Raw genomic sequence first — 11,915 nt, 5'->3', positions numbered from 1 at the left:
GAGCCCGGGTTCAGATGTAATACTTAGCCAAGTGTAACACAGCAGTAGCAGGACTGGGAGAAGGATGTTGGAGCCACGATCTTCACTCTGGGAGCCATCCTGTTTACATGTTCATGCTAAGGAAAACTGGGCCTCACTGAGACAGTAGCTTTGTCCTCAGTATACAAAACTGAAATTCTGCATCATCTGTGCAATGCGATGAACCAAACTCGTAGCTTCCAAATTCGTAGCTTTTTCACTGCTGCACACTTGTCAGAACTTCAGACTGAAGATTATGCTGATCTATAAGGACATAACATGAATAATTTAAATAAAACCTTTCCAGACAAAATTAAGATAATGTATGCTTCCTCTTTTCCAGATATGTCCCTTGTACGGCCATCTGAGCATTTTTGCTAAGGTTAAGTAACATTCCTCCAAAATGAAAGCGAGTTCAGTAAGACTTACCGTAAGTGATTTAAGAAGGCTCAAACACTTCCCCATTTCTGTCAGGTGATGTTCTACTCTGTGCAGGGCAGCTGCAATCTTACAGGTCTTTTTATGTTGGCCTTTCTATTTATTATAATTATAGGGTTAGAAATAAAGCGTTTTAAAAAAATAAAAGAGCATATAAGCTAATATTTTTTATTCTAGAACATCAGAAATAAAATCAGTTTTCTCACAAAATTGTTGTTTGCCTCATTTGCTGCTTCTCTCACTTTTATGCAGTTTTATTACTGACATTTTTGCCCTGTTCATTCATGCCCTGAAGCATGAATAGGATAGGGTGGCCTTTACTCACATGAAAGTTTCGTATTTAAAAGTCCCCGATCTTCCTGCACTGTATGGGGGAAAGTCCTTTGAGGACTTTTATCCATTGTCTCTTGAACATCAGGAGAAATCTCCACATGGTTGGGGACCCTGCTTTATTGGGGTCCCCAAATGCAAAGAGGCTTACTTTATTACTTATTTAGACTACACACAGACACACACACAAACATATGCAATGTACTGAAAACAAAAACAGCTACAGACAACTTAATAACTTAATGCTACAAAAATACAGACAGTTCCTGTAAAAATGCTGCAGTCATACAAATTACTGATAAATATAGAACAATATCAATTCCTTCTGCTTCTAACACACACCCTGCATAATGCAATGATAGGGCTAATATCTGGTACACTGCAGGGTTAAAGAAGGAAAGGACAGAATAGTTAGACAAGGAAAATGGGAGAAAGAAGGGTTTCTGCCCACCCAACCTTCTTAAAAAGAAGAAGGTCCTTCTCACACGACCACCCTCCTCTAACAATGGACCAATCTGTCTTTGATCCTTTGCCCCCAAACTCCCAGAGTGTGTAACTTATGCCCACTGATTTCATTTTCCTTCTCTGGGGCCTGGCTTTGGGACTCTATGCCCAGACATTTTTGCTGGCGCTGCATGTTGTCTTTAAGGCACCAGGTAAACCCCTTTTCATTTCCCCATAAATGGTTTATTTATATCACAGTATTTATATAGCTGCTGCATAACAGAAATTCTTGGGGTGGATCACAATGCAAAATAGGAAATAAAAAACAATGTAATATTACAACATAGCACAAAACCATAGCAAAAAATAATAATTCGTTTTTAGAAAACAAAACACTAAACCGAGAGACTCAGTCTGTGAAATATTTGCTGTTTTAAAGAGGTGCTGCCAAAAAGAAGGCTCTTCAAAACTGGGGTCCCTCTGCCAAGAAGGTCTCATGCTGCTGGTTATCGGTCTTATTTATTAGACAGAAGCACCTGGAGAAGGGTCCTCTCAAGAGGGTCTTGATGTTCAGGTTGAAAGAAGATGATCTTTCAGATAAGTTGGTCCCAAGCAGTTCAGGGCTTCAAATTGAGACTCAAAATTGCCTGGGAGCCACTGTAGCTGACAAAGCAGTAGCACCGGTGTAATATGGTCAAGCCATGCAGCTCCAGTTAATAATCTTGTGGCCCTATTCTAGACCAAATGCAGTTTTCAAATCATTTTCCAAGGCAGCTGTTCTGCTCTACTTTAATATAATTGATTTTTATGTCTTTTTTTTTAAAGGAATGTGCTGTTAAAAGAGCAGAGTATTAAAGTTACTAGTCTTAATAGAGTTAGTACTTTTCAAAGTAGACCCACAGAAATAAAGAAGTTAGTCATACTCATTAATTTCAATGGTCCTGCTCTTGAGGATGTCTAACATTAGCTACAACCCAATAGAAAGATGCTTGCTATTGCTTTCAGAATGAAAGATAATATAGACTTTTATATTGTATTTTATATCAATTTTACAACAATGCCAATCAGAGCATGTTTGAGCAAGGTGAGAAAATGTCTGGGACTGGGTGCTCTTTCTGCGCATGCACTGCTTATCTTTATTTTCTTATTTCCATTAGGCTGCAGCATAGATGGGGTGTGCATTAATAGAGAGATGAGAGAAGCCCTTGAGTTATTTGTAAATGGAATTGATGCAGGGAAACAGCAGCAAAAGAGCTTTCATATATCTCTGTATCTACTACAGTATTAAGAGTCTAGTTCTGGCTGCTAAAGGGGGGGGGGTTAGCATTTGGACTGGTTCTATCCCCTGTCACTAAGCACTAGCTTTTATCAAACATCTAGAGTTTGTTTGAAGCCTGACATGTGAGGACTTGAACCTGCTTTTTAATAGAAGAATAAAGACCAACTTTCTAAACACACTTACTAGGGAATAAGCTCCATTGGGTGCAGCAGGTCTTGCTTCTGAGCAGAAATGATTGGGCTGCCAAACAGAAAGTGCTTTTTAAGTTTTTCATGTACTTTTTTCTCACTGCAAAGCATCCAGGGATTTCTTCAGTCCAGTGGTCCTATTTAAGGGGTCAAACTAGATGAGATCCAGGAGACCGATGGTGTAGTTTCCTGATCTTTCCTTTGCTTATTAAGATTTATTAACCCACCTTCCGGGACGCGGGTGGCACTGTGGTCTAAACCACTGAACCTAGGGCTTGCAAATCAGAAGGTTGGCGGTTTGAATCCCCGCCGTGGGATGAGCTCCCATTGCTCTGTCCCAGCTCCTGCCCACCTAGCAGTTCGAAAGCATGTCAAGTGCAAGTAGATAAATAGGTACTGCTCTGGCGGGAAGGTAAGCGGGATTTCCATGTGCTGCTCTGGTTCACCAGACGTCATGCTGGCCACATGACCCGGAAGCTGTCTGCGCACAAACACCAGCTCCCTTGGCCTATAGAGCAAGATGAGCGCCGCAACCCCAGAATCATCCGCCACTGGAACTAATGGTCAGGGGTACTTTAACCTTTAACCCACCTTCCAGGGCATAGCACTTCCAAGGCATTGTACAGAAAGATGAATAAAGTCATACAAAATCAGCTTTGCTGCTTACTAAAACTGTCTTATGAATTAATGAGCCACAACAGTACACTCTGGCAGCAACGCACCCACCAAATACAGGGTGAAAGGTGTGGGGGGCGGCGGGGAGTCCTCAGGATCTTCTTAAAGGCACATACTGGTGGGCCCATGCATAGTTTCCTGGGAAAGGAATTCCAAAGCTGTGGGACCAACACCAAAAAGGACCTGTGTCTAGTATCCACAAAGCTAACAAACTAATGATCCAGAGAGCAGGGCAAATGAGGGTGATTTTAAAAGTTGCACAGACACATACAGATGCAGCTAGTCCTTCAGATAGTCTGGTCTCCAAACATTCAACAGGTTATTTGTACTTATTGTACAGTACTTATTAGGGCTGTGCATGTTCCCCAATTCAGTTTGGGGTCCAATCTGAAATGGCCCCGATCTGACTTAAGATGAGTGTTTACTGTAATTATGGTCATGAGAATGGGGGAGAAGGCAAAACCTGATGTAAAGCCCAGGTCAAACTAGAGCTCCTTATCTGAAGCTATGTGTTCTGGGCCCAAAGTCCTCTCTCACTTGAAAAAGCCTTTTTTTCACTGGTATCTTCTAAGAAATGCTATATTCATGACACTTACCATGCTATGTCTGAGGTGCTGTCAGGGAACTGCCATCGGAAGGACAGGAGGTGCAAAGGCTCACTGAGGTTGAGAGAGACGCAGCAGCTGAAGAGGGAACCAGTAGGGGGAGAGCAGGAACTTCAAGGGAAGGTGAGTCGGAGGGATGGCTCAGAGACGCTTCCAGCGAAAACAGCGGGGAGGTCTCAGGACCTCCTATAGGGACACCCATTCCTCGCCGGAAACTGTCACGCCGAGAGTCCAGAAGACGTGTTTCCGTTAAGGAGCTTTTATGTTGGAAACGATTCCGAAAGCAACCACTTTCGGATTCTGCTAGCGATTGACGCAGCCATGCTGGAGGGGCTCCGTCACAGGCAGAGGTTTGAAAACTTGATCAAACTCTGAGGGACTTGCAGTTTACGCACAAGCAGCTCATCATCCCATCACAGCAATCCGAAAGTCACCGAAAGCTAGCTTGTGCAGGGAGAGGCATCATGAGCGACCCAGCCGGAACCGGAGGAGCAGGAGCAGCTGGAGGGGGTCCAAGCCTGGAGGAAAGGTACAGAGCGTTGGAGATCCAGCTTGCCTTGCAAACGGCGAGGCTTGAGGAGAGGAGGGCTCAGGATGCAGAAAAGGGGAAGGAGAAAACCACCCCGCTCGCCAGAAAGGTGCCAGGATTGGTGCAGAAATTCGGGGGGGACCCCAGAAACTATCATGCCTTTAGAACAGAGATGCAATACGCTCTCAACCTGCAGTTTGATGACTTCCCCGACGAGGAATCGCTTTTGTAACTGGCCATCTCGAATCAGGGGCGAAGGACTGGGTTAGACCCCTGATGGCAGCGAATAATGAGATCCTAAAGGACACGAGGAAGTTTTTTCGTGCCATGGACCTGATGTTTTCCAGTGACATTGAGCAGGGAGTGGTGCAAAGGCAGTTAATGGCTTGCAAACAGGGGAGCCGGTCTGTCCGTGAGTACTGGACTGAGTTTACTATGTTGATTCATAGGTTGGGGTGGGACCTATCGGCGGAACCCATCCAGATGCTTTTCGAAGAGGGGCTTTCTTCGGCCCTTAAAGATGAACTTTCCCGGGGGCCCAGGGCGGAGTCTATGGACCAGCTGACCAAATCCGCGCTGGCCATAGGAGCGCGCCAGGAAGCGAGGGCTTTGGAAAGGCGGGAAGGGAAAGGAGAACGTTGGAGGGAGCTCCGCATTCCAGACATTCCAGAGCCGCCTTTCCCACCGGCAGAGCCGATGGAAGTTGGAACAGCGCGGGCGCGCGCAGTTTCAAACCTCAGTGAAGGGCGGAAGAAGGAGGGAAAGAGCGCCAAGAAATGTTATCTCTGCCAACAGCCAGGGCACTTTGCCAGAGTCTGTCCACGAAGAAAGGAATGGCAAGGGATGGCAGGAGCTGTTGGGGAAGAAGAGGAGGAAAGCAAGGAGCAAGTAAAAGCCAACGCCTGGCTGCCACCGTCGGGGCACAGCAGCCAGGCCAAAGAGCAGTGAAAGTGCCCACGCCAGAACCTCCCAGACCTGCTTTAGTGATAGAGGTGTTGCTAGAGCTGCCAAACGGACACCCACTACAGATCAAGGCGCTTTTGGATTCAGGCAGCTCCTGTAATTTCATGAGTAAGGAGTTTGCAGCAGAGCACCAGATACAGACCATCCCTTTAAGTAACCCCTTGCAGGTGACCACGATTGACGGCAGAGAGCTGTTGGGAGGAGAAGTGAGCCAACAGACAGTCCCGATGATAATGAGGGTGGCAAGGCACACCGAAAGGATAGCGTTTAATGTGGCCACCTTGGGAGGAGCTCCCATCATTTTGGGGATGAGCTGGCTGGCACTACACGATCCTCTAGTGGGCTGGCATCAGAGGGTGGTCTCCTTTGGGTCAGCACATTGCCTAGAACACTGCAAGCAAGGGAAGGTTCCAGGAGGAGCCAGAGTCACCCTAGCCGGGATGGAAGTAATGAATAAAGGGAAGGTGCCTCCGCAATACGCAGATCTGAGCAACGTATTCAGCGAAAGGGAAGCAGACAAACTGCCGCCGCATAGACCATTTGACTGTCAAATCAACCTACTCCCTGGGGCCCAACTCCCAGTGGGCAAGCTGTACGCCATGTCAGACAGGGAGATGCAGGAGTTGAGGGAGTTCATTGACAAAAACCTGAAGCGAGGTTTCATCAGGGAGTCCCGAGCGGTGGGGGGCAGCCCAGTGTTTTTTGTGGACAAAAAGAACACAGATAAGCCGAGACTTGTAGTGGACTTCAGGGCCCTAAATGCCGTGTCGGAACCCCTGGCTTTTCCTATGCCCCGAATTGATGACATTTTGACCAGGGTGAGGAAGGGGAAGATTTTTACAAAACTGGACCTGCGGGGGGCGTACAATCTGATACGCATAAGGAAGGGGGATGAATGGAAGACCACCATGTTCACCCCTTTGGGAGCATTTGAATACCTCGTTATGCCCTTCGGTCTACAAGCAGGCTCGGCGTGCTTTCAAAGATTTATGAACCACGTCTTGGGACCTTTGCTCTACAAGAATTGTGTGGCCTTTTTAGATGACGTGTTGGTGTATTCGGAAGATGAGGAGCAGCATGTGAGGGACGTGCGAGAAGTGTTGGGCCGGCTGCAAGCCAATCAGCTGTGGGTGAAACTGGAGAAGTGCCAGTTTCATACCAAGGAGGTGGAATTCCTGGGGTACCGCTTGTCAGACAAGGGATTGGCCATGGATCCAGGCAAGGTCCAAGCGGTACTGGAATGGAAGACACCGAAGACCAAGAAGGATGTGCAAAGGTTCCTGGGGTTTGGGAACTTTTATCGGAAGTTCATCAAGAACTTTGCACACTTGACGGCGCCCATCACCGACTGCCTCAGCAGCAAGAAGAAATTTGTTTGGACGGCGGAGGCGGAGCGAGCATTTGAAGAACTGAAAAGGGCTTTCGCCTCGGAAGAACAACTTCTGCATGTGGACTTACGAAAACCCATGAGAGTGGAAACAGACGCGTCCGACCGGGCGATCGGGGCGGTACTTCTTCAACCGGGAAGGAATACGTCGGAGTGGAGACCGTGTGCCTTCTTCTCGAGGAAGCTGAATAAGTCCGAGCGGAACTACACGGTGTATGACAGGGAACTACTCGCCATTCATGAAGCGTTCCGGAGGTGGAGACATTTGTTAATTGGGGCACAACACAAGGTGCAAGTGTGCACCGACCACAAGAATTTGGAGTATTGGAGAACAGCTCGAGTACTCAACCAACGACAAGTGAGATGGGCACAGGAATTCTCCAAATTCCACTTTGAAATTTGTTATGTGCCAGGCCCAGAAAACGTCAGGGCGGACGCTCTCTCACGCAAACCAGAGTATTTGGAGGGGGAGGGGGCAATCGAAGAAAGACATGTCATCCCTGAGGACCGCTGGGTGTGTGGGGCGGCGCTGGTGGGGCGACGAGAACTGGTAGAGGAAACGGAAAATGATGAGTATGCCCAGAATAAGCTCAGAGGTCTCAGGGGAGAGGGCGAGAGCCCCGAAGGTTTTGAGGAAAGAAATGGGGCATTGTATTACAAAGGGGCACTGTATATACCAGAAGGTGAATTGAGGGGAAGAGTACTCAAGCAGTTGCACGATAGCCCCACGGTGGGACATTTTGGGCAACACAAGACCATGTGGATGGTTACCAGCGAATTTTGGTGGCCCAAGGTGAGGGAAGATGTAAAGAAGTATGTAAGAGGGTGTGACCAATGTCAGAGAGCCAAAGGGGAAAGAAGGGCGCCGGCAGGGTTATTAGAACCATTACCCACACCAGAACGCCTTGGGAAGCGGTATCAATAGATTTTATGACGGATCTGCCGAAATCCAAGGGGAAAACAGCCATCATGGTAGTAGTAGACCTGTTAACTAAGATGTGCCACTTTGTAGCATGCTCACATGCAGTCACAGCGGAAGAAACAGCGAAGTTGTTTGTAGAACACATCTTTAGGTTGCACGGCGCCCCCTTGAGGGTGATCTCAGACCGCGGCAAACAATTTACTTCCAGGTTCTGGAGGAAGCTCATGAGCTTGCTGCACGTGGAAGTCAATTTTTCGACTGCCCGGCACCCTGAAACCAACGGGCAGGCGGAAAGAGCAAATGGCATCCTCCAACAATATCTGAGGTGTTATGTCAATGACAGAGAGAACGATTGGGTCGAAAAGTTGGCGCTGGCAGAATTTGCCTACAATAATGCGGAGAATGTGTCCACAGGGATGAGCCCCTTTTTGGCAAATTACGGGTGTCACCCCAGGGCATTTCCAGGGGATGGAGGCGAGAGGTGGAGCGTCCCAGCGGCCGAACATTTTGTAGAAGAGATGGAAGCGATCCATCATCAGCTCCAGCTCAACTTAGAAAGGGCCAAGGCACAATATAAGAAGCAGGCAGACAAGAACAGAAGGGAAGGTGAAACCATAAGGGTGGGGGATCAGGTGTGGCTGTCAACCCAAGGGTTGCCGTTCAAAGGGGGTTGTAAAAAATTAAGACCCAAGAGATTGGGACCCTTTGAGGTCATTCAGCAGGTCAACCCAGTGGCTTTCAAACTCCGGTTACCCAACCACATGAAATTGCACCCAGTGTTCCACAGGTCGTTACTGTCACCATACAGGGGGGGACGTGAAGGGGAGCACACCAGGGGACCAGCCTTGGAAGAAAGGGAAAGCAGCAACCATGTAGCGGAAATCCTCGATTCCAGGTGGAAGGGAAATCAGGTGGAGTATTTGGTGGCGTGGGAAGGGGAACCGGAGTCAGAAAACACCTGGGTGACTGCAGGGGAGGTCAATGACGAGGTTTTAACAGAAACGTTCCACCAACGATTCCCGAGGAAACCACAGCCGGCAGCAAGGTTTAGGAGGGAGTATTTCGGCACCACCGACGAGGAAGAGGAACTGGAAGGATTCGCGGAGTCGGAGTTGGAAGAGGGAATGGACTCCGATGACGAGGAGTACCGAGAGACCAGGGACAGCAACAAGTGGAGGGAAGTGTTCGAAACTTCGGACGATGAGGAAGGTTCTTTCAGGGGTTTTACCTCCTCACAACCCGTAGGGGAGGGGACGGGAGGGGGTGAAGGGGGCCCTGGAGGGGAGGTGGATGTCAGGGAACTGCCATCGGAAGGACAGGAGGTGCAAAGGCTCACTGAGGTTGAGAGAGACGCAGCAGCTGAAGAGGGAACCAGTAGGGGGAGAGCAGGAACTTCAAGGGAAGGTGAGTCGGAGGGATGGCTCAGAGACGCTTCCAGCGAAAACAGCGGGGAGGTCTCAGGACCTCCTATAGGGACACCCATTCCTCGCCGGAAACTGTCACGCCGAGAGTCCAGAAGATGTGTTTCCGTTAAGGAGCTTTTATGTTGGAAACGATTCCGAAAGCAACCACTTTTGGATTCTGCTAGCGATTGACGCAGCCATGCTGGAGGGGCTCCGTCACAGGCAGAGGTTTGAAAACTTGATCAAACTCTGAGGGACTTGCAGTTTACGCACAAGCAGCTCATCATCCCATCACAGGTGCTATGTCTTTCTTCACTCCCAGAAAGTGTGGGAATCTGACCTTTACTTTCTATTAAGAGCCGAGCTGTGAACAAAGTTTAATAAAATATTTGTATCCCACCCCCTTTGGGCATTTCTCTCCCATTCAGTATTTGCTCTGAATACTTCTGTCACTCCCTGAAGTTTTTGTGAACACTCCTAGTCCTATACATGCTGACATATAAGTTCTGAAACGGGAAGCCCTTTCTTGTCATGAGAGGCCTGCTGTGATTTAGAACCCTGCAAGATCTGTGTGTCTTTGCCAACCTCTCCACCCCCCTACATTTACTCATGAGGAATTACTTGTGCAGCCTGGGTTGGGATAGGCTCAGGAAGAGCAGCAGTGCGTGTGTGTAGTTCAGGAGGGATGAACAGAGGTGAGCTTAAAAGGAATGGAAGGCTGATTGCTACAATCCTCCTCATCCACAAGCATCTTCCACTTCAGTGGGGGCACCTCAGTTTGCTTAATGTGCCTGCATAATATAAAGCTGGCACAGAGATGTTATGGCCGGTCTTGACTAATGCAAACTGGTGAGCTAACATAACTGGTGAGCTAAACTATTATTTATATGTAACTAAATGGTGGCAGTGAGATATTTTTTTTAAAGGGAAGCAGGTACTTTTAATTAAAGGTGTGATCTAACACACACATACATGAAAAGCAAAAGGACAACTTGGTGATCCAAGAACGAGAGGTCGTACCTCATTCTGATCCATTTGCTCCTGCAAGTAGTGGTTGGATGAATGAATCAAAGTGTTCCACCCCACACCCCTTAACATGACCCACATAAAAATATGGCATGGCCCTTCAGCCAGTGGGAAAAGTGCAATAAATTGGTGCATTAATGGGAGAAAAATGTACAAATCTCTCAGCTTGGCTTTGACTGCCAGGGCAGCTCAAGAGATTTTGCTGCTGGAGGCAAACAAGATGGTGTCCATTTCCCTATTCCATGTGCAAAGCCAACCATGCTTGTGGTTGAATCTTACACAGTGATGACAGGACAACCCATCTCAGTGCAGCAGGCGAGCTTTAGGGGCACAGAGCAGCCTAAATGAACACCACTGTGCAACCCAGCACCGTGCTGCTGCTGCCCATTCCACCCTGTATCATTGCCATTTGAGACTGCTGCCTTACTCTGCCTAACGGTAGGACTGGCCCTGTTGGGTGCTATAAAATCAGGGACCTGTTTTGTTTCTTATACAGGCATTGCCCCAATTACCAAACCGCTGCCACCACAGGCTACTATTTCTTCCCCTTCTGTCCCTATGGCATCTAAAACGGCATGTGCCACTGGGCTTGAACTGTCCCATCACTTCCAGAAACAAGACGAACACAACCAGAACAAAAGTTCCCAGATCCTGGTTGGAAAATGAACAAACAGAAGTTTATGTATGCATGCATTAGTCTGCCACACAATGACCTACATACAAAGTTAACACAAGAAGATGCATTAGGAATATGGAGAACTATTAGATCTAGCTCTCCAGTTAAGAGCATATAGTGGGTGAGCACTCTTAAGAGAAGATGGCACTTTATGGCACAAGTGGGCATTTCAGGCTTTTACTGGATCTTCTTTCTTACATAGCAAAAAAGAAGAAAGTAAAACAAGCCAAGCTGAGCAGCGGAAGGCTGCAGAAGAGGGCTCTGTCTAAGTGGAACAGCTCTGTGCACTCATAGGATGTTTCAGCTGAGTGAAACATACATGCCTAAGAACAGGAGGACAAATGGAAGCAGGTGCAGGAAAACCAGGGGCAGACTTTAGTAATATGGTGCCTTGAGCAAAGGCAAAATTTGGTGCTCATTCCTAAATATCTCTCCCCTCCCCCCACCTTCTGTTCTGTGCATGCTCTCAAGTGCACTACATCATCCTTGCTGCAACTCAATTGCCTATCCTACCAGGGCCTAACTTTGAGTGCGTGCCCATATAAATATAGGTACAGTTATACCTCATGTTATGTTTACTTCATGTTGAGCATTTTCAGGTTGCATCCCACAGCGACCCGGAAGTACCGGAAAGGGTACCACTGTACAGTCAAACCTTGGCTCCCAAATGCATCCATTTTGGAACGTTTCAGCTCCCAAATGCCAAAAACCGGAAGTAGTCGTTCCAGTTTTCAAACTTTTTTTGGAAGCCGAGCGTCTGACCTGGCTTCCGCTTGAGTGCAGGAAGCTCCTGCAACCAATCAGAAGCTGTGTCGAACATTTTGGAAGCCGAACGAGCTTCCGGAACAAATTACATTTGACAACTGAGGTTTGACTGTAACAACAACAACAATAAATTGCACCCTGTCAGCTCGGCACCCTGTGCGGGGGAACTGCCCACACCTCCCTAAATCTGGCAATGAGGAGAACCATCTTGTGTCTATGGACAACAGCTGATCCACCCATTCTCATGTGGTAATCAAATGCTGTTAA

Source organism: Podarcis tiliguerta (assembly GCF_965153285.1).
Source record: "Podarcis tiliguerta genome assembly, chromosome: 4".
Classification (NCBI taxonomy): Eukaryota; Metazoa; Chordata; class Lepidosauria; order Squamata; family Lacertidae; genus Podarcis; species Podarcis tiliguerta.
This window is presented reverse-complemented; position numbering follows the sequence as displayed.